The 23,885-nt window shown below is 43.4% G+C and overlaps 1 protein-coding gene across 1 annotated transcript in view; it reads left to right on the top strand.

Annotated features, from left to right (window-relative positions):
• The first annotated feature begins 582 nt into the window (after positions 1 to 582).
• LOC126469862 (serpin A3-1-like) overlaps positions 583 to 23,885 on the top strand; it is a 150,732-nt gene continuing 127,429 nt past the window's right edge. The window contains exon 1 of the mRNA XM_050097172.1: positions 583 to 680. The gene's annotated coding sequence lies outside the window, so the exon portion shown is untranslated. The remainder of the gene's footprint in view (positions 681 to 23,885) is intronic.

Here is a 23,885-nt window from a genome sequence, read left to right as displayed (position 1 = left end):
TAGTTAGGTTTAAGTAGTTCTAAGTTCTAGGGGACTGATGACCTCAGCAGTTAAGTCCCATAGTGTTTAGAGCCATTTGAACCATTTTCGAGCGAGGTGGAGCAGTGGCTAGCACACTGGACTCGTATTCGGGAGGACGACGGTTCAATCCCGCGTCCGGCCATCCTGATTTAAATTTTCCGTAATTTCCCTAAATCGCTCCAGGCAAATGCCGGGATGGTTCCTTTGTCCTTTGAAAGGGCACGGCCGACTTCCTTCCCTTTCCTTCCCTAATCCTATGAGACCGATGACCTTGCTGTCTGGTCTCCTCCCCCAAACAACCCAACCCAACAGGAGGGAAATGACAAGTAGTGGTACAGGGCACTCTCCGCCACGCACCTTACGGTGGCTTGCGGAGTATCGATGCAGAAGTAGATGTAGAAATGAGGTATTTCACGACAGCAAATTAGTGAGCCCGGCCGCATAGGCAAGAGGTGCGCAGATCTCGGTACAGTGACCAGGACGCGGGTGTAGAAGGGACGCGGCGTGAGTCAGCTGGCTGCGGTGTTTACGCGGTCGCGGCGCGCGTGCTGGCCGTGGCGGCTAGCGGCGGCCTCGCCGTGGGCAACCGGTTCGTCTGCTCACTCCGGCAGCGCTCGCCCGGCCGCGCGGACGTCGGCGCAGCACGCAGCACGCACCAGGTCAGTACCACCGCACCGCAGCTAACGAGCGCCGATACGCATCGTCTCGCCAGTCCCAAACGCAGCACGTGGCCTCGGGGCATCCCGATTGCTTCTGTGAAGTTGTCGGTCGCCTCGTATATTGCAACTCCGTTGACTGACATTCCGTGTCGCACGGTAGCGAGTGAGGTCGTTTAAGAACACAAAAAGGAATATTAGGTTCAACGTACTATCGACATCGAGGTCATTAGAGACGGAGCACAGGCTCGGATTGTGTTAAGGATGATGAAAGAAACCATCCCGGCATCTGCCTGCAGCGATTTAGGGAAATCACGGTGAACCTAAATCTGCTTGGCTGGACGTGGGTTTGGACCGTCGTCGGGAGGACGAATTCAGTGCTGCACCACCTCCCTCGGTGTTTAAGAACACGCCTCTTCGTGAATACTCGGGGTGGAGATTCAGAGATGACGTTCATTTCTATGTGCCTGGGCAACCCATCAGTGTCGCACTTATTAACGACTGTATAAACTATTTTACTGCTTCACAGATCCAAGAACACAAAGCCGCGTAACGCACCCTTAATGGAAGCGGGACTCCTTCAATTTCAGTACCTTAATGATCATTGTACAGCATTACTAAACGATCAGCGAGGGTCTGGGAATCTTTTTCTAAATTTCGCGTTGGGATATTTTGTAAGCAAATTTCGTCTGTTCTGCAATCGTGTGGCTACAGTGTCAGTATTTTTTGTACAGTTGTTTCAGCTATTTCAGACCTGCCTCTGCAACTAGTAGCAATTAGCAACTGAAAATACGGATTTGAATTTCCGTAAATAAGTTTCGTCGGATTCAAGTGATGTCGCCTAGAAAACCTCTTCATATTGTGATTTCGTGGTCGGAATTGCCGCTGTTCATACATGATTGCAGTTGAAACAATACTGAGTTCCACTGCAACTATGACGAATTCACTTAATTTTGAGCCGGCCGCGGTGGTCTCGCGGGTCTAGCCGCGCAGTCCGGAACCGCGCGACTGCTACGGTCGCCGGTTCGAATCCTGCCTCGGGCATGGATGTGTGTGATGTCCTTAGGTTAGTTAGGTTTAAGTAGTCCTAAGTTCTAGGGGACTGATGACCACAGCTGTTAAGTCCCATAGTGCTCAGAGCCATTTGAACCATTTTTGAACTTAATTTTGTGTTAATGCTGCGGGCTTCTAACAAATCGTGTTGAAAACTGTTACAAGTTCTGCATAATTCCGGCAGAAGTATTGTCAGCTTTTTTGGTGACAATGATTGAACACTCATCACTTCTCACGACAATGGCAGCATCTGCTTGTTTCATCGTCATCAAGAAGCAGATTGGTAGATTAGCGGCAGGACATTCCTGCGTTAACTAAGATACGTTATTTTGTTGTCATCTATAGATTCATTTTACACTCACTTACGAGCTATTTCTTTTGAGCTGTGATGGCTTTTTCTTGCTTGTCCCGGCATTTGAAATACGCTTTGAGGTGCCGTTTCTTCCTCTTCGGCGCTATTCTCGTCTTTAAGGCATCAGCATTTGAGTATTTCCTCGTTTTACACTTTTGTTTCCGCATCGTGACAACATCCCTTTAAATTTCTCGGTAACTAGTATAACTTTTATGTATGATAGTAACACACTGGGGGAGATTTTTATTTATCTATCTAACTTTCGTACCAGCTTTTGCTCTATAGTTCCAGAGATCCGAGAGCCAGTATCCGTGAATTTTTTCTGGAGATATGGAAGTGCATTCTTGTCACTTTCTTCAGACCGATTATCAAAAGCACTAAGCAGCAGAAAATACTGATTAGAAATTGCGTATATGTTCTCCAAGAAATGAAAATTGTATGGAGTGAATTGTACATTTGTGAAATGAATTAATTTCATTCACTTCTTTTAAATATACAACCGAGGAAACTGAAGTTAATTGCCTGAATAAAATAATGTACCTTGAAAATATATGTGACGCAAAGTCGATCCGTGAGGAAGTCCTTTGGGAATAATTTTAATTTTGTGGCTATATAGTACCACTCTCAGATACGTGTGTCGTTAATTGTATTAGTCTCCATCAAAATATATGTCACTTCATTTAAAAGTTAAGCAAATTTTTGATTAAGAAAAAAGGCAGTTATAGTAACAGCACTGGAAAATTTGTGAAGACAGAGAAGCTTCCGATTTTCTCAAATGGAATGTCGTGTATGTTATGCCTGTTAAGGTTTCTGGATGGTATGGCAGAGTGTTGCCGTATGGCGCCAATATTCATGACCATTATAATACATATAGAAAAGAATGGAAAATGAAGACATCAAAACTAGTTCTATTAGTTACATGTCATCCACGTTGTGTTGGAGACAAAGATAATCGTCGTCGTTGCGTATTTGCTGATGTGATAAACAATATAGCATCCAACCAAAAGTGTTCATTCTTTTTTTCAACTTTGAAACGGAACATGCTCTGTTCAGTATTGTTTCATCACTAGATGAACAAGATATGTAGCTTACCAACGAAGAACCGAGGACTGCTGAACAGGATATCTAATTTGAAAACTATACCTTGTGTAGTTCTGAATCAGTTCCAAGCAATGTGCTCACTTCACGAGACCTAGGCGTATACGAAATGATTTACGTGATCATATTCAGTTGCATGCTCTTTGAAAACTCGTATCCTGCCACCAAATTTATCTGAGCATTCAACAACAAAACCACTAGGAACGCTCAGTTTTCTGCCACTCTGCACTGTATATACACGTCACATATTAGCACAAAATGACCTCAGCGGTGAAGTTCCCGCCAACGCAGTGACATGTGCAAACCAGAAACGAGAGTACAGACAAGTCACTGTGCACTCTGAGATATTCCGAGTAGTTATCACATCTCTTCATGGTTCAGATCCTGTTCTGCGGGAAAATACGCTACGTTCGAAGAGTCAGCACTTTCGCCACACAAAGAAGACGGTTTGTCCACACAGGTCTGCACTTCATTAGTGGTCATAACGTGCTGTAAGAAAATAAGATAACAATTATTTACGCACAATTATCTAATGTATGTAAATTATAAGGGGCGTTCAAAAAGAAACGAGCCGGAGGCATAATTACAGAAATCAGTACCTGTATGTTAGAAGTACTGACTCTGGCTGATGAGACATTTGTCCCATTGTGACACAAAGCGGTGAATGGCTGTCTCATAAAATTCTCGGGGCTGCAATGTTAACCAGTTCCGCACGTACAGCTGGGCGTCGTCGTCCGAGGTAAATCGTTTGGCTCTTGCAGAGCCTTTTTAAGGGGACCAAACATGGCGTACCCACAGGGAGAGCTGTCCTGACTGTATGGAGGGTGGCCGAGAGCCTCCCATCTGAATTTCTGTAGGAGTGCCACGACTGTGTTTGCCGTATGAGGCTTTGCGTTGTCGTGGAGCAGAATGACCCCACGCCTGAGATTGCCTGGTCGTTTTGATTTGAACGCTTGGCGAAGGGTAGACAAGGTTTACGAGGAACGCTGGGCATTCACTGTTGCTACAGGAAGCGAATGAGAAGGCGCCATCTAGATCAAAGAAGAACGTCAGCATAACCTTTCCGGTTCACCTCGGACGACGACGCCCAGCTGTACGTGCGGAACTGGTTAACATTGCAGCCCCGGGAATTTTATGAGACAGCCATTCACCGCCTTGTGTCACAGTGGGACAAGTGTCTCAACAGCCAGGGTCAGTACTTCTAACACACAGGTACTGGTTTCTGTAATTATGCCTCCGGCTCGTTTCTTTATGAACGCCCCTTACACGCATCCTTTGAATTAATGTCGTAAGCTAAAGGTGCAATTAAAGATGGGTTTCATAGGAATAGAAAACACAGTAATGAACCACTGAATTAGAGATACGAGTTATCACAATTAATACAATATTACGGGCTGTTATGTCGTGATCGAATGGATTTCACATTAAAACCCAAAGTTTCGTCCCCATCTGCTGAGGACATTTTCAAAGATGATCGTAGCTTCTTTGAGTGTTGGACCCACATCCTGGCTCGCTACTGAATGAATGTGAAATCCATGTGACCACGACTTAATAGTCATAGTATTTTATTAATTGTCACATTTTCGGACGTGAAAAAAAAAATAGCTCTGAGCACCATGGGACTTAACAGCTGAGGTCATCAGTCCCCTAGAACTTAGAACTACTTAAACATAACTAACCTAAGGACATCATACACATCCATGCCCGAGGCAGGATTCGAACCTGCGACCGTAGCGGTCGCACGGTTCCAGACTGAAGAGCCTAGAACCGGTCGGCCAGCCCGGCCAGCTCCGGACGTGAAAGTTTACATTTTACTAACGATGCCACTTGTGTTCGACAGACAGTTGTAGTGTCTCCCCGACGAATGGTATAGCTTAGCATACCACATTGAAACGTTCCTTTCGTCCTTACTTCGTGGCTTCCACGGCGTCGCGTGAAATCAAAGTAATGGCCGCGGCTAGAATCCATGTAACTTGGCGATGTCTGATGCGACACATTGTTCCGCCGTTAAGCGGAAATATTTACTGGAGAACCAGATTAATTCTCTACGCTAATACATCTGTAGAACAAGGTGAAACTAAATAAGTTAAGCTAAATAAAATAAGCTGAATAAGGTCGCCAGATTTTCTTCGACCTGCGAGGGAGGTTTAAACATCTCACTACTCTGACGTCACCAGTTAGGAGCTCTATAGCTATCAACCACTCTCAGGATGATTACGGCATCCGACCACTGGACTGAATGTTTACACAGCTACCAGCTTATACTTCGCCTCCAACTGGCTTTGATCACTTTCCGCAGATTATCTCCGCAACAGCAAATCTGGAATACAGTTCAAAGTCAATAGGGAAAGAGTCACACAAAAGCAACACACTCATATTTCCACGGAAAAGAATATAATTTATTAGCTTCAATGGAAACCCTGTGAAGTCTGTCTCGTTCAGTAAACGCGATGGCCCAGCTAGGTACTTGGATCCACAACGCAGTCTGAGTTCTCTGACTACTGGGCGTCTGCACATTCACGAAGTGGGAACACTCGCCTAGAAACACGTAATGACTAAATCCTAAATTCACATCAACACACTTACGGATTCTGTCCATTTTTATTACTGCAAAACATAACTTTTTTGATCGCGGAGGAGAACCTCCTGGAGTCTTCCGAAATACACCAGCTCCACCCCTGAGACTACACCACCTGTACACTACGTGATGACTGCAGACAGACTATCCGATTTCGCGATTCCAAACTTGTCATGAAACTGTTATAATATTCAGGTAATTCAGCCAACCACAATCAGTAGCAGTAATATAGGTATTTTCATTGCAATTTCCTCTCTCAACTAATAGCACTTCTGTAAAGTGCTGCCTCCTGCCAAGACGATCGGAAGTTTCTTTCCAACCGATGTCGGAAATCACCGGCCATCACTGGAAATAGCGAAAATTTAAGCCAGCATGTAGGATCCAGACACAAACCGTTACGAGAAATAGAGAGATAGATCAGTACATCATCTCGAGGCTGGGGAAAAGCGCCATTGCCATTGCTACGAACAACTGTCCATGGCGACAAAAGGCAGCTCGAAATCTGCTGGGGGCACTTCCAATGACATGTCTGAACGTCTGTGGAACAATGATAGCCCATTCTTCCTCAAGAGCCGAAATCAGAGAAGGTAGTGATGTTGGCCGCTGGCATCTCGAGCGAACTTGACGTTCTAACTCCTTCCTAAGGCGTTCCGTTGGGTTCAGGTCGGGACTATCAGCAGGTCAGTCCATTTCAGGAATGTTAATTTCCGCAAACCATTGCCTTACAAAGGCTGGTTGTATTATCATGTAGAAACAAACACTCATCGTCTCTGAACTGTTCTGCTACTGAATCCAGTACACAATGCTCTAAAATCTATTCCTGCACTTCGGCATTTAGCGTTTCCTAAAGCACAATAAGGATACCACACCCTGACCAGGAAAAACAACCCCCCTCCCCCCCCTCCCCCCAACTTAACACTAGCTCCTTCCTGTACACTTCACTGTTGACCCTACACATAATAGCAGGTAACGTTCTGCAGGCATTCTCCAAGCCCTAACCCTTTAATCGGATTGCGACAGATAACCGTTTCTATTCATCTACTGTCCAGAGAGGTCGCTCTTTACACTACCTCAAGCGTCACTTAGCAGTCACTACAGAAACGTATGACATACAAGGAGATGCTCGACCACTGTACCCCATTATTTTTAACTCCATATACACAGTGATTGTGCTAGCTGGACTGCCGGTAGCACTTCGCAACTCACGAGCGATTCCTTTCGCTGATTTCGTACTATTTTTTACAACTGTTCTCCGCAATGCTCGACGGTCTCTGTACATGATATCTGCTTGGTCTTGTTTTACCTGTGGGTATTACTTTGCGTTTCCTCTTCACGGTCACACCACCAACAGTCGACTACGGAAGTTTCAGAAGGTTTTAAATATCGCTAATGGATCTGTTACTCAGGTGACATCCAATGACTAGTCCACGATCGAAGTCACTGAGCCCTCCAGAATGACCCATTCTGCTGTTACAATTTCTCTACTGACAACACAATACTCCCCGCCTCCTGTTATATTAGCGGGTCCGCCTCTCGTGATATTTAGTGGTGGTGATGATGATGATGCTTTGTTTGTGGAGCGCTCAACTGCGCTGTCATCAGCGCCCGTACAAAGTCCCAATTTTTACAAGTCCCATTTTTATACAATCCAATCCAGGCACTCTCACGAATGATGAAACAATGAAACAATGATGACAACACAAACACCCAGTCCCCGGGAAAAAAAATACCCAACCCGGCCGGGAATCGAACCCAGGACCCCGTGATCCAGAGGGAGCAACGCTAGCCACTTTTTGTTTCTATTGATCTTTATTGCCTTTCATAGTAGACCACGAGCTGCGGACACATTTATTGGTGAATTTCGCGTTGCGTACGGGTGTCTGGATAGTTTTGATCAGATACTGTATGAAACAACGTGACTGGGATTTCATCAGCCATGTACTGGCAGATGGTGTCACAGTCGCACGTAGGTTGGACAAGCTGCGTAATATCACTGTATTTCATCGTGGCCAGAACGTGAGTCGCCTGGACTGATCAGTCAAGGTACATGCTGAAACGGACCGACAGCAGGGGCGTCTAAAACCATTTTTAATTAAGCATACCACTTGTGAACAGGGTACAGGACGGAGTTAGTCTCGCGGGAGATTATTATATCTGGTGGAATGGGGGCTCTGGTACATTTTGGGATTAACCGAGCGGTCTTAGGCGCTGCAGTCATGGACTGTGCGGCTGGTCCCGGCGGAGGTTCGAGTCCTCCCTCGGGCATGAGTGTGTGTGTTTGTCCTTAGGATAATTTCGGTTAAGTAGTGTGTAAGCTTAGGCACTGATGACCTTAGCAGTTAAGTCCCATAAGATTTCACACACATTAGAATATTAGAATATTTATCTCTACCTCTCCTTACGTCGAACGACACAGGAATCTACTGCCCGAGCTTTTGCAGGTACGCTGTACCTTCTACAAGACAATACACCGTACAATTGCCCCCCCCCCCCCCCCTCTACCATAGAAACTGACAGAAGAACACAACGAAAGAGAGTTTGATTGTGTGGCCAGGAAGGTTACCTGATCTCAGTAACCATACCTGCACGCCGTAGAATGAGATGAACGCTCCCGGAATACGGCACCGACTAACTTGGCCGAGTTTTAGGTGACGTATGAGCGCCCATGGATCGCAATGGCATTCCCTTTATTTTCTGCGTTTCCATACCTCTACGTATCACGGCAGCAAACAGAACGAAAGAGGGTGCTAAACGTTACTAGTTGTCTGCCAGTAATTAAACTGCTCGCGAGTGTGCGTGAATGGAGTACTTAGTACAGGGGCAAGCTTAAAGCGAAGCGAACGTATCAGCAATAGCCACCAACATGAATCTGCTGATAGAAAAAGCAAGTCAGAAGTAAAACTTTTCTCTATCCACAATTAATAGTTGCCAGTCAGTTAAACTGTAAAGCGCTAGTAACCTTTTAATAATTGAAAACCATTTCGTAGAATTTACCAACTCAATTTCCGTGAAATGCTGTCCATTATTTTCCATTGTCATATCTTTTGCATTACTATCTAAAGCGAAACCATGAACACTCACTTTGCTCTTCAGTAGATGGCCTCAGTTTTTCTCTTAGTTCATTCCGATAAACCCTGCATTTTGAAGCACTATTCTAGTAAAGATCGTACAAGCTTCATATGAAAATTTGCTTCGTAAACAGTTTCCTGTTTTACAATACCCTATGAATCGTCCGAAACCTGGCAACTAGTTTATTCGCGAATGACCGTCTAAACCTTGTTTTCCACGACATGCGTGCAGATTGTTACTTTCAGGAATTTGGATGATATATCTGCCATTAGTTTTAGTGTCAACACAATTTTTCTCCCAAAATGAGAGAGAAATAGTACACAGACATAGGTGACAAAAAGTCGAACTCTAACATCTGTGCTTGAATTGCATGTATAAAAACGCACCTGTAGAGATAGCTGTAGTCCGTTAATCAATCAGAGAGGTACGCCTGTAATTGAACTATAAAGCTTCTGTCACCCCAGCAGGAAGATACAACCAAAGCTAAATGTCACATACACTGCCAGAGAAGTATCATAATTCTCTCCAAATAAAGCAGAATTTGAACAGAATACACAGAGGCAAACACAAATAGTAGCCTAACAGCTAGATATCGTTCTGCGCGGCTAATGTAATGATTCTGTTACAGAGCGACGGAGCAGGAAGTGTATAGTTGGAAAAGATTCAGACTCTCTTGCTGTAATAGGATCCTTACCCCACTGGAAAGACAAGTGGAAGGAAAAGTCAGAATCATAAAACGACCCCCATACTCCAGTCGAACTTTAAATGGATGACTGACGCATGTGGACGAACTGAAACTTTTAGCAAGGAGATCGCTGTTCTTGTGTATACCAGGCACAAGCTCTTGCTCTAAGTGCATCTAACGTTCCGTAGAAAGAACGACCTCATCTGATGGAGAACTAAACGCTAAGTGGCCGCAGCAATCTTTTTAACATATGCTCCTCTCATAGAGCTTTCCGTACCATTCCTCATAAGGAACATGATAACGTCGGCTAACATGGGTTGAGGTATTGAGAGCCTCATGATATTGGAAAATGTGTGAACATTGGAGAAAACTTACAATATTGTTGTAAGCCATCACGTTCTCCGACTGTGGCAGACACAACTCAGTGAGAAGTGCTCGGCAGTCTTCATATAGATTTTCGTGTCAGGCAGAAAAGTGCCCAAAATTATGTCACCGAGAAAAGTTATTGGCGAGGTAAATTTAACGTTGGAGAGACAACTTGCTGTGCTGAAAAATCGCAACTAGGTCCAGAAATGGGTGAATCATATTACCAACACGATCCACCACTTGGCTGAGGCGCCCATCCATTAGTCGTTAGAGCAACTACGAAGGAGCCTGTCCCATGGTGAATTGATGATTGCTACTTTGCAGTCACGGGCAATCCAACAGTACTGCGAAAGTTCAAATGCCACCAAAAAGCAATGAACTCTGCAGGGTCTTGGTTAAAGAAGGTTAAATGATGATGAATTATGTAAGAAGAGTAAGTCATTCCACACACTCATCGCGTAACAGGTGTCTTTGTTTTCGATGACAAAGCCTACGATATTACTTAAACACGTAACATCCTCGTAGAGCTCCATAAATCGGGCTTCTCGGGACGTTTTTCCAACTTAACGTCCTTTCATTGCTTCCATCCACCCTATTTTAAACATCAAACCAATGACGCTCTGTCTAACTGCTTTGAACAGCAGAACGTGCCAGTAGCAGATTGTAGTTGGCAGGCTGCCGGAGTAGGTAGACAAAACGGGTTTCAATTTTCGATGATGATATAATCATTTGTGTGCTCTCATCGAGATCTTTAGTGCCCATACTAAAATATGATGAAATATGAGTGGTTGAAATGGCTTATCATTAAAAGAAATGGCGGTGCGTTTCTAGGCGCTACAGTCAGGAAACGAGCGACCGCGGCGGTCGCAAGTTCGAATCCTGCCTCGGGCATGGATGTGTGTGATATCCTTAGGTTAGTTAGGTTTAATTAGTTCTAAGTTCTAAGGGAACTGATGACCTCAGAAGTTAAGTCCCATAGTGCTCAGAGCGATTTGAACCAACCATTTTGAACCATAAAAAGAAATCTACACTTAAATGAAAATAAAATATTTCGCTTGAAGTTCGATTGTACAGATATCATCAATACACACACAACCTCTCTCTCCCTCCCCCCCCCCCCTCTCTCTCTCTCTCTCTCTCTCTCTCTCTCTCTCTCCCCTCCCTCTCTCTCTCTCTCTCTCACACACACACACACACACACACACACTCACACAAAATAAAAGCTGTTCATATGACAGTTTTTAAAAGTTTTTCTTTAATAGAAGTAGAACTCAATAAAGAAGTGATTAACAGAGTGTCCGGCCCGCATCTCGTGGTCGTGCGATAGCGTTCTCGCTTCCCACGCCCGGGTTCCCGGGTTCGATTCCCGGCGGGGTCAGGGATTTTCTCTGCCTCGTGATGGCTGGGTGTTGTGTGCCGTTCTTAGGTTAGTTAGGTTTAAGTAGATCTAAGTTCTAGGGGACTGATGACCGTAGCAGTTAAGTCCCATAGTGCTCAGAGCCATTTGAACCATTTGAACAGGGTGTCCGATATATGTGCGTAGCTGATAATTAGATGACAAACGATGAGCCGGTCACTCTCCGACACCCTAAAACTTCCTGTGTAAGACTTTAGGATGGAGTGCGCGCAATGGAAAACACACTTGTCTCGTCATTAGCTAAAGCAGAGGGCATGTCCCCACTTACATTAGCCAGTGCGCTCAAGGCCGAATTACTTTAAACTCTATTAAAATCTAACCCTGGTAAATGGTACGCCACAAGCTCTAGAGACTGGAGATCCTTCTGCTGTAGTAGGAATCCATTCGTTAGTGGACACCGTTCTATTCGACCGCAGTTTATTGTCCCTTACGCGCCGCCAGTCTTCATCAGACAACCTCATGGCTTTTTTACCCAATGCCGAGGTGCCAGCTTGCAAAGGAATCACACAAACTCACATTGAATTCCCTGCAGGCCTTCTTGGCTGCTACATCTACTAGCTAATTTCCCCAAATTCCTACTTGCTCTGACACCCAGAGGAGTGGTAATACCTACTTCTTCTGCTGTTGAAGGAAGAGTAATTTTTCCTGTGTTATTTAGACAAAAAAATGGTTCAAATGGCTCTGAGCACCATGGGACTCTACATCTTAGGTCATCAGTCCCCTAGAATTTAGAACTACTTAAACCTAACTAGCCTAAGGACATCACACACATCCATGCCCGAGGCAGGAGTCGAACCTGCTACCGTAGCGGCCGCGCGGTTCCAATCTGTATTTAGACAATTATTTCTGCCGAGACCGTTTGTTGCAATGCATGTAGAGCACTAAGGGAATCGGAGCAGATAAGAAAAACTTTGACATCACCTCTTTCGCACCATTGCCACCAACATATCGCAAAGCTCATTACTAAAAACTATTAACCGAATGGGTAGTCGATACGTGAATAGTTGGTCAGGGAAGACTGTGGTGAACCTATATCTTTTTGCCTTAAGTCATCTACACATAACTTCAGTAAAATTGCCGTGTTTATCTAGAAGTACTAAAGAAATAGATTTACATTTTATATTAGGAGAGCATGATTTCTTGAACAGAGCCGATTATAAAATAATTCTGTGCGTCTTGAGAAGTGAATGGGAATTTTTATGCGGCCCTCGCCTAAAACATCGATATCTGCGACACCCATTTGTGAAAGGCTGCCGTAGTAGGAATTATTTACGTGTATCGTAAATAACCTCGTTGCTCGCCGTCGTATAATAAAGTATCGTTCAAAATTTGGGCGGTAAATGGAGTGGTATGTATCTGAGAACGGATAAGAATACATTTTGTATGCTTGTCGCACCAAAAGGATTTTCCGTTTGAGGTGCAGTGTTGGTCACCAACCACGGTGCAGAGGCTGGATATGGTTCTCGTCTTAAACGCTACAGTGGACGGCGTTTAATATTTGTAAGTATTATTCTCTGTCTGACTCAAACACTGTACAGCTATACTCGTGACGGGATCATCCAAAGTTCGATAAAAGCGGAGAAGATAAGTTCTGCCTCCTACCCAAGCCATGTGATGAACACATTATATCTACTGCTCTCGGACACCTTGTCTTTACATTTTTGAGGTGTTACTGCCAGAAAATTTTTCATCAAGATTAGGCCCAGTAATCTTACCGCTTATGTGAAGTGGAGTCCCACATGCTCTAATCAGGTAAATTAAAAACAGGGAGTGCAAACGGATAAAAAAGGAATTTTCAGTCGAAAATCTGAAACAGGTTTTACCTGCCCTTTCGTCCCCTAATTTTCAACTGTAGCTCGCGTGTGATACTTGCAGTGCTGGGAGACGAGCTAATAAGAAAGAAGTCGTCCACGATTAGGAATCACTCTACAGGGCACCTCACCGTGAACATAATACCGTTAATAGCAACAGCGAACAAGATCAAACTCAAAAGACTACATTGAGGGTCATGGTTTTCTTGCTCAAAACTATGGGGTAAGATATTGCCGACTGTGTATTTAAAATGGCGTGTTGAAAGGTATGACCGTAGCACTAGTGATAAACTTCCACCAGACGCGACATTCATTGAGCTGTTCGAGGATATTATGCCTCCAAGTGCTATTGTATAACTTCTCAAAGTCGAAGCAACCAATTGTTACGTGATGTCTGCACAGGAAAGCCTGTTCTATAGCAGCCTTCTGGAGGGTCAGATTGTCGATGGTCGTTCGACATCTCCTGAACTCACATTGAGGTCGATTAAGGAGCTATCTGCATTCTAAGCCTCATTCAAAGCCGACGCTTACCACACACTCCATGCTATTTGCGAAGTAGGTAATGTTGGTATCACTACTATAGATACTCAGGTATGATCAGTTCTCGCGAGATTTTAAGAGGGTCATTGTAGTGGACCCTGATACTCAAAACGTCTCAAAGTTTCCTGCTGTCGCTCAAGAACTGATCCTATGCATAGCCCTAGTTTGCACCTGATACTAGAGCGGTATTCACCACTCTACAAGGGAACAAGCGGTCTTCAATGTTGGCTTGAAGACTGTCGTATATATGCTTCATTGGCGTGATGGCTCACCTTTTTTAAATTAGCTAACCATTCTCCGACTTTGTCATCGCGTTCAACAGAGCGGTTCATGTTTACAGGGTCCAGTCCATCGTACTGAGCACCCATTGTGGCGGCTGATATTCTGGCGCAGCTCTATCTGATTGGTGAATCCAGACTGAGAAGACGTTTAGAATGTAAGTCGTCAATCACTTCCCAACCATCAGTGTGTGTGAGGCCGAAATATCGATTGCAGAGAACAATCTCGTAGCAACGCTAAAGGTAATATGGCCACACAGGAAGAATGGGCGGGGAAACTGGGTCATGAAGTTGGAGTTAGCGTCCTGATCGATTGGCTGATGAGGGGGCAGGCAAAGGGAAAATATGTTACCCTATGTTGCACATAAGCGATGGTAGAAACTACTTACGTGTTGGTAACAGCGGGGAGAAGAGAAATATGCATAATCTAAAGTTATCACACTGGACTAGCATTCGGGAGGACGACGGTTCAATCACGCGTCCGGCCATCCTGATTTAGGTTTTCGTGATTTCCCTAAATCGCTTCAGGTAAATGCCGGGATGGTTCCTTTGAAAGGGCACGGCCGACTTCCTTCCCCGTCCTTCCCTAATCCGATGAGACCAATGACATTGCTGTTTGATCTCCTCCCCCAAAACAACCCAACCCATAATCTAAAATGACGAGCGCTTCATTCTTAGCCCTCTCCGCACGCAGGTCGTCCATTGTGTGGAGACTATATCCACTTGGCAGAGGGGTCTCGGAAATCTGAAAATGTGTCTCCTGTAGACAGAAGAGCAGTAGTCTGTCCCGTACTATCAATTTCAGTTCCTTCACGTGACTCCTGAACCCACTGATGCCCCAGTGTAGTATGGAGGTCATTCTAATGGTGACTTAATGTTTTTTATAGTCTCTCTGCAGGGATGGATACCCTACGGCACTTAGCGGATTTATTTGAAGGGCTAGAAGGGTATCTTAGGCAGGTTTCATATTCCATTCACTCCAAAGCGGAATCATTAGAACGACCAGACAGAATTATATCTGCAACGCCTAACGGTTTACAAACTGTTTTCTTCTGTATTTGGCACTTATGTCGTGGTTATTCTGTTGGAGGAGATTCCGGGGGAAATTTCTTGGCACTGGCAGTGCTTGACTCTGCCTTTTAAGTTCTGGAAGCTCTATAATGTTGGCAAACGTTCTCTCAGAGGTCTGTCTGGAGGGAGCTGCCGCTTTTGAGATAATAATACCGTTTGCAATTGCATGTAAAATTGCAGGTATTTCTGCTGGTACTGTTTATCTATGTTTTTGAGAGCAAACGAAATAGTGAATGTGCGAATTGAATAGCTTTATAGGCTGTGTTTGCTTCACCATACGTAATTCGTTTCGTTGTTTTTAGCTCCCGTAACTTCTTTCCTGAGTGGTATACAGTGCAGTCTCTAATGAAGACAGATCGAAAGCCAGAGAAAGGAATAGTCTTCAGAGGCGGCGAATAAACGTGGGAAGTCTTACCACATTTGCCGCCAGTGGCTTCTCTATTATACGCTTGAGCTGACACTTGAAACAGAGAATCGGCTTGTGTATAGAAGGCCGCACTTTTAAACAAATTTATCCTTAAGTGATGTTTCCTAGGAGTGTTGAGCTGTCTGATGAAAAGATAAAAGCTTCTGATTACACTAATTCGCCATCTAAGCTTTTCATTATATTTTACACCCTAGCACGCGTTCTTGAGCTGACTAGTCTTTCGGCTCTGCTTCTGAAACATCTATAATATCTCTGTATGAAGTAATATATTTGATATATCGCCATATGTTGTGCAGAACTGTGTCTATGGCATAAACCCCAGTACATTTAGATACCTTAATTTATGTTGCTTATTGAGAAGTGGATGTTTCAAACAACAGTGTCCTGTTTCTCAACTATGGTACAGGTTTTATGGTGTCAGCAGTGCCGTCAAGGTCCATGTGGATGTAGATAGGTGAAGCTTCCTCATAGATGGCTACTTTCCTCTTAACGATTAAAACACATTTAAAACACACTCCCAGAGAATTTTCATTAGCTTTTGGTACATTAGGAAAGTTTCCTCCTGCCATTAACTCTTCGAAGCATCTTACATGTTAAATAAAATGACCGTTCTGCAGACTGATAGCTTCGCTACACGACAATTTTCTAGACCTCAGTCGCTGGGGTTCTGATAATGAAAATTGTGAATGGATTGGTAATTCTAGATTTTTCATGTACACACGTTCAACAATGAATGTGATATTCTTGTGGTTGGTGGTGGAATATTGCTAAGAACTGATAGCCAGTTCGTGTTTGCGGGAAGAATACACCCTGTGATGAAGCGTATTGCTTCAGTCAGCTGTGTGTCAAATATTTCAGTGCGAACGCTGTTTAGCAAGGTGGAACAACAATATTCTGCTATTGAATATAAAAGAGCTACAGCTGATGATCTGAGGATTGTTGCAACAGTACTTCAATCACATTCGCAACCGGTTGGCAGTGCTGAAGAACCACGATGTTTCGGAAAGATTAACAATCATGATCTGGTGAAGACTTCAGAAGATTACGAGTGCGACATTCGTCGAAGCGCTGCGATATCTCAACACTGCCTCCGGCTAGAGATCCGAGAGCTGTTCTACGGAAGCATACACTAGGAAAGTCTACATTCACAATCGGGGTATGGTCTTGATCGTTCCAGTGGCTTAGCATATATCGTCGTGCTCCAGATTATTCGACCTGACATACCTCTGGTTTGTGAACCGGCTAACACAGTCAATTCCAGAAAATCGGGTTGATAGTTTAATGTGGAATCGGGAGCATCGTACAGCATCTCATTTCGTTTTTGCGCAAAGAGTGAAGAGCTGAACCATAGACTAAACTATGTATCGAAGCAAGAGTGTACCCAGGATATGAGCTAGGGAGGGACGGAGGCGGGGAACGGAAACTGCTATTAGTCTCGTGGATGGTGTAGGCGTGGAATCAACGAAGCACAATTTCTCACAAAACGAATTTAAAAAATATTGCAAAACTAAGTATTAATCACCAAGTATACTAATACTACTACTTTATAACAGGTAATTACTAACTTAAACCTTATACATGATTGACTGACCAATTCATACTGTACAACAGGTGTTTAAATACCGCTGTTGAACCTATTGGAACATAAAACTGAATGAAAAGTTCAGTAGTCCGCTGTAGCTGTACTTATAAATACCGCTACAGCGGACTACTGGACTTTTAATTCAGTTTTATGTTTTAATAGTCTTAACACCTATATTTAAACATCTGTTGTACAGTATGAACTCGTTAGTCAGTTCTGTATAACGATTTTAGTTGTAACTGCCCTGCCGGCCGGGGTGGCTAAGCGGTTAAAGGCGCTACATTCTGGAACCGCGCGACCGCTACGGTCGCAGGTTCGAATCCTGCCTCGGGCATGGATGTGCGTGATGTCTTTAGGTTAGTTAGGTTTAAGTAGTTCTAAGTTCTAGGGGACTGATGACCTTAGAAGTTAAGTCCCATAGTGCTCAGAGCCATTCTTGTAACTGCCCTAGTTTTAAAAACTATCTGTACCTGCAAAATACTTTATTGAGACAGCATAATTAGTATGAGATTAGTGCATGTTATTTTTATGTTAGGCAGGCAATGTTCAGATACATAAAAATGCTCTTTATTTTATTTTAACCACTGAAAACGGTGGTTGAAAGCCTGAGGATGTAAAAAAAGACAATGGATTTGTTATAAAAGCAGCAAAAGTTAAAATTGGGTTGTTTTTAAAATCAGCCTTATGCAAACATAATTTGTTTATTTTTGTATTTACCCAGACATGTTTCGACATCTATGTGTCATCTTCTATGGGTCAAATTTTTTACTTCTGTAAAGTACAATATGAAATTTATAACAATTTAACTGCTGTATGCCTAAGAATTACAATATGTGCTATTTGTTTTGTTTTGTTTAGATGCTCACCTTAGAATTACATCGCTAAATGAACTGCATTATTATACAACGGTTTTTTGTGCTCTTTATCGTCGTTCTTTTGACAGCATGTCATCTGCAAACTAGCCATGAAAGAAAATTAATGTGTGTTTATCAAGAACTGTTTAGTGGATAGAGGTTGGGTTTCTGTACTTATATTTTTTCGTCGTGTTGCGTGTCTGGTTGGTGTCTCGATCAATGGCTATTCAGTGTACTACTTCACACAGTTTTTCACACAATTTGTGCTTACTAATTCACTTCAGATGCACTTACACAAAATGTGACGAGACGTGATCTGAGCAGGCACCACTGACACTATTCTCTGTGAGAGGTGCTATGTTATTGCCACTGCTCACTTGTTCATCGTTGGTCTTGTGTTTGTTGTGGCTCTAATTTTGAATGTTTCGTCAGAACTGGTGTAGTGTGGGTGCTGGGAGAGAGCTGAATATATATACATGGTGGTTAAAAAAATCTGAAACGGTTGTAAGGATGTTGCAGGGCAGGTTGTACTGAGACACAAATGTTAATAAAAAAATTCGATACTTTGCGCCCTTTCCGAGTTATTTAGCATTGAAATTAGCCAATCAGGGCGTCACGCGCTCACATTCATGCGGCCTGCCAAGGGCGGTGCTGCCCAACAAGTGCTTCGTTTGGTTACTGGAACTTGAATTTGCGCGCGCGTCTCCTTGATTGGCTAACTTCAGTCCTAATTAACCCGAAAACGGTGCAACGTATCGAATTTTTTTCTTAACATTTATGTCTCAATACAATATCCCCTACTGCAACCCTACAAGCGTTTCAGACATTTTCAGACCACCCTATATGTGTGTGTGTGTGTGTGTGTGTGTGTGTGTACATGTGTGTGTCTGTGGAATGAGAGAGAGAGAGAGAGCTGAAAAAAAAACGGATGGGGAGGGAACCGAGAAAACAGAAGGTTTTTTTTCTTTTCTTTTTTTTGTTTTTTGACGCTGTTTGAGTGATATGTTTTATGTGGGGAGGTATCTTTGTATAGTTCATTAAGTGTTCCAAACAGTGTTTTGTTGCACTGTGTTGTATTGTCATTCAGGACTCTCTTTCCTTGTGTTATTGGTTTTTGTATGTGGTAGTTCTCCTCTCTTGTGAGGAGCGATGTAATTTTAACCTATCTAAACAAAACAAAACAAATTGCACATATTGTAATTCTTAGGCATGCAAAAGTTAAATTATTATAAATTTCATATTGTACTTTATAGAAATAAAAAGTTTGACCCACAGTAAATGACACACAGATGTCGAAACATGTCTGGGTAAATACAAAAATAAACAAATTGTGTTTGCGTAAGGCTGATCTTCAAAACAACCCGATTTTAAATCGCAAACACGAAAAAACATCAAAAGGAGCTTCAAACCTTAGTACAACAAAAGTTATTTTATAAAAAATGAAACCAATATTCTTCAAATTCACATTCTTAGTAGTTATCACATTGTCTCAAAACACGAGAAAAACATTACGATTTGTGTGTTCGTATGTACAGGAAACTTTTAAACCGCTGATCAGCCTGAAATTTTCAACTGCAAGCACAATAGTGGCGCCGGCCGGTGTTTGCTGTGCGGTTCTAGGCGCTTCAGTCCGGAACCGCGTGACCGCTACGGTCGCAGGTTCGAATCGTGCCTCGGGCATGGATGGGTGATGTCCTTAGGTTAGTTAGGTTTAAGTAGTTCTAAGATCTAGGGGATTGATGACCACAGATGTTAAGTCCCATAGTGCTTAACGCCATTTGAACCACAATAGTGGCGAACAATGAAAAACACTTCCTGACAAAACACGTGAAGCACCTAGAGGACATGGTCGAAAGAAAATGTAACTTTGTACGCGTTCTTAGCATATGCGGGTGTGTTAATGATTAGAACAGTATTCTCTTTGGCAGGTAAACGGCCAACAGAGTGCAGTAATGTTGTTCGTGTTTAGTGTTGTTACCAGTCCTGGCAGGGTATCCAAGCGGCGTGGGCAGCTTCAGATGTTGAGTTATCGCGGCGAAGGACACAGAGATGCCGAGTAGTCGTGTGAGCATCTGACAGAGTATCGAACAGGGCTTCATTGTGCGTCTCCCTTTGGTCGGCTGGTCAAATCGTGGAATGTCGTAATTTGTGGGGGTTTCGGGACGTGAGAGCTGGCGTACTCGTTGTCAAGATTCCAGGTCGACCACGTCTGAACACATGAGGGAGGACCACAGATCGTACACCAAGCACATGATAACCCATTCACATCAGCACCTGCCATCCAAGAACAAGTAATTGACTCCCTGTAACATTCTGTTTCATCCTACGCCATTATTCGGAGACTAGCAGCAACCTGGCTAAGGAATAACCGTCCCAGGGGTAGGCTGCCGTTAACATCGCATCACAAACGGCTCCGTTTGGAGTGGATCGAGACTGGCATGCATGGACTGCTGATGAACGGCGTGAGATTGCGTTCACCGATCAATTGCGTTTCTGAACTACTCTGGAAGAGCTTCGTCGGTCGGTATAGGGACTACTTGGGAAGAGGTCCCAATTGACAATGTTTTAGAGAGGTTGGTTGGTTGATTTGTGGGAGGTAAGCAAACAGGGAGGTCATCGGTCCCATCGGATTAGGGAATGATGGGGAAGGAAATCGGCTGTGCCCTTTCAAAGGAACCATGCTCGCATTTGCCTGAAGAGGTTTAGGGAAATCACAGAAAACATAAATCATGATGGCGGGATGCGGATTTGAACCGTCGTCCTCCCGAACGCGAGTCCAGTGTGTTAACCACTACGCCACTTCTCTGGGTATTTTAGAGAGGCATAGCGGTGTTCCTCCTGATGACATGATGTGGAGAGCCATTGTATATGACTTCAAGTCACAGTGGTGGTGACTGAGGGACCTCTGAAGACCTGCGTTGTCAGATGTCAGCTCTCATTCCACAGTATCGTGGTGACATTTTCCAACAGGACAACCCTCGTCCACACATGGCACGTGTCTCTATGAACTGTCTGCTTCATGTTGAGGTACTTCCGTGACGAGAAAGATCCAGAGATCTGTTGCCGATAGAACATGTGTGGGACTAACTGGGATGTCAGTTCTGTTCCATTGTCATTATCCAGGATCTCAAGGACAAGGTAGAACACTTGTGGCCCAGCTTGCTTCAGGAAAAGATTGAACGTTTTATGACACCTCTCCCAACCACATACCGGGGGTGCAACGTAACGCTGTTAAATGGGTTTATACTTCCAAGTTACTTGTAAATTCTTCTCGATATTGTAATCACTGACGTAATATCGCATATCCTCTCGACTCGTGAAGTTTCATTCCGTTTACTACTTCTTCTCTCGGTCCTTCACTTTTTTTTTCAGTCGAGCAATATAGTTTTGAGATCTTACGACGAATGGCCCTGTGTACTGTTGCGTCTAACCGAGTAGTACGTCTGTGTGTTGGGCGGGCAGAATGCGAGTTAAACTTCAAAATATCATTATTTGTTTCTTGCCGCTCGCTGGGACGCCATTGAATTGAAATCCGCGTTTTTTAATTTGTCTGCCGCTTCCCTTTTGAGCCACGAAGAAAATTTCACAGTGAGGTAGCAGTTACTGAATTACAAAGTTGTAGAATTGCTACTGCTGTGTTTATACCATGAGTACACTAACAATTTCTGATCTAGTTTGTTGGAAGCAGTATCCGGCTTTACAGCGAAAATGTAGGTCCGCAGTGAAAGGAAACTCATACGTATTTGAATGTATAATGTGCAGAGACTACATCATTCGATTCGCTACTGTGCCTTCGCAATTCGGCTCTAGCTTCCCAAAATACACTTCGTTAGTCATCTGTTAGATGTATACAAAGGTTGGCTGTCTTGATTTTTCGGAAGTGGAATTTCTTGAATTCTTGAAAAATAAAAAAATGGAACTGGGTAAATAATGACCACGGAATCGGCTGAGACCAAATCAGAACACTTCATTCATAGATATATTGAATCGTTCTTCAGTTTTTAGACGTACATGCTGATGTTGCTTCACAATATTACATAGAGATTTGCGCTTTACCTGCCTGATTTCGTGTATAGGAATCTGACGAGTTTCTCCTTCAGTTCTAACTCCAGTAAAATACAACAAAAATGAGTGGAATAAAATTCAAGGCAGTGTCTTATCTGAATCGTAGTTTAGCATCACGACAACAGTAGTACTCATTTTAAATTCTTGTACGTTTTTACTGATTTTTCAGGTTTTGCATAAAACTGTAGTGTAGTTTCCTCCGTCTTGTTGCTTGTTCAGTATTCTGTGACAGTGTAAATATATTTGATAATGTGGCAGGAATACCAAATTTTGCTGATCGAGCCCCTGCCAATATATTTTATGTATTACGCTTTGCTTACACCAAGCAAGAGCCTACATCTCTGCTCGGTTTACCGTCGTGTATCCACGCGGCCTTGAGTGATGACGCAAAGCGCCGTCTAGTACAGACGTCCGCACTCTTAACCTGATACGTTTCAAATGCCGGTCTCCCCCAGACGTCAAGGCGCTGGGAAATTCAACTTTTTGCACTTACCAGACGAGAGAGAGCACAATCTCAAGATTGGGAGGATGAAACTTTTTAGTCATGCTTGATAAAATTCAGTACTGTTTTGCTGCATCATTGGTTAAATGTCACAACGAAAATAAGAAATCCAGTGAAGTGGTGCAGTAGCTGAAATCATGAAATTGTATTTGCGAGGAGTAGGTTTCAAATCTCATCCGACCATTGTGTTGAATTTGTCCATGGTTTCCTTATATCATTTCAAGAATCTGCCGACATAGTGTGGTTTCTAGTGACCATGCTGTCCTTAATAATTTCCTTTTAAATCAAAATGCAGGATTCTAATGTCGGTCGGCACTGTAGCATTTAACGTGACTCCCGTCTCCAGGAAATCCTTTCGTAGGTGAAAACCGTCAAGTTGAACAGCGGTTACAATATTGCTTTAGACTGCAGATCCTCAATAATAGACAAATCGAGCCGTTTCGCAGGTTGCATGCAGTAAAGCAGTAGTGTGTAGAAACTATAATCCTGGTTGATAATTCTTTTACTTTAATGACAGACAGCCCATTTCCGATAGTATATCTGGATCATTTGCCATGTTGTAATGCAACAATCTGAGATATCTCTCAGTACGGTGAATTCCAATTTTTCTTTATTTATTTATTCGTATAGCCCGCATGCGGTTTAAAAATACAGTTACAGAACATCAGTAAATGTATGTAACAAGAATACAAGAGGACAAAACTATATGTGAAACTAAGTAGATGTCAATATCTAAGTTCTTAATCAACATAAAAGCTGTATCGTCAGCTTTCATGGGTCGCTTCAACTTCCCTGTTATGAACGCAAGGGGCATTAATCTCTAATGTGCTTGATTGTCTTATTCGGAGCCCCACAGCGACAAACCGGAGACTTTGTAGCACCCCATTTGTAAAGAGAGTCTGCGCGTCGCCTCTGCCGAGTCCGAGCTCTGTTCAATTTGACCCATCGTTTCTTGTCGAGTTTTGTGCCAGCAGTATCACAGTCGTACTTTCGGAACCATTCACGCCCTTCAGGATTTTCAATAAGTTGACATTTTGATCCCACAGGTCTATCACCCCGATATTACTGGTATCTAGCTGTTACGCTTGCCACAGAGGTGGGTTTCTTGAACGGAGACTATTTCGTAGTAGACTTGGTGTGCCTTCCCGTTAGGGCTATTCCAGGTTCTCCTCTAACTTGCGGTATTCACTAAACAATGCCTCGCTTCTACGGACTGCGGATGTTCAGCAGAGGAAACCAGTAAATCGGTATTGGTCGGATTATCCCAGTTATTAAACTGAAGCCAGACAAAATATTGCGTTAATAGCTAACACATGCTGACATTTTCAAAATAAGGTGCCCAAATTCGAGGTGCAGATAGCTTGGTGTTGTTTATATCTACAAAACAATATGCTCCACATTAAAACTTGCAGCTGTTTATATATGTTAATAAGAAAATGAGTTTGTGAACGAAACGTTTC

The sequence above is a fragment of the Schistocerca serialis genome, chromosome 3 (assembly GCF_023864345.2).
Source record: "Schistocerca serialis cubense isolate TAMUIC-IGC-003099 chromosome 3, iqSchSeri2.2, whole genome shotgun sequence".
Taxonomy (NCBI): domain Eukaryota; kingdom Metazoa; phylum Arthropoda; class Insecta; order Orthoptera; family Acrididae; genus Schistocerca; species Schistocerca serialis.
Note: the sequence above shows the minus strand (reverse complement) of the source record. Positions and strands in the feature narration are given on the sequence as shown.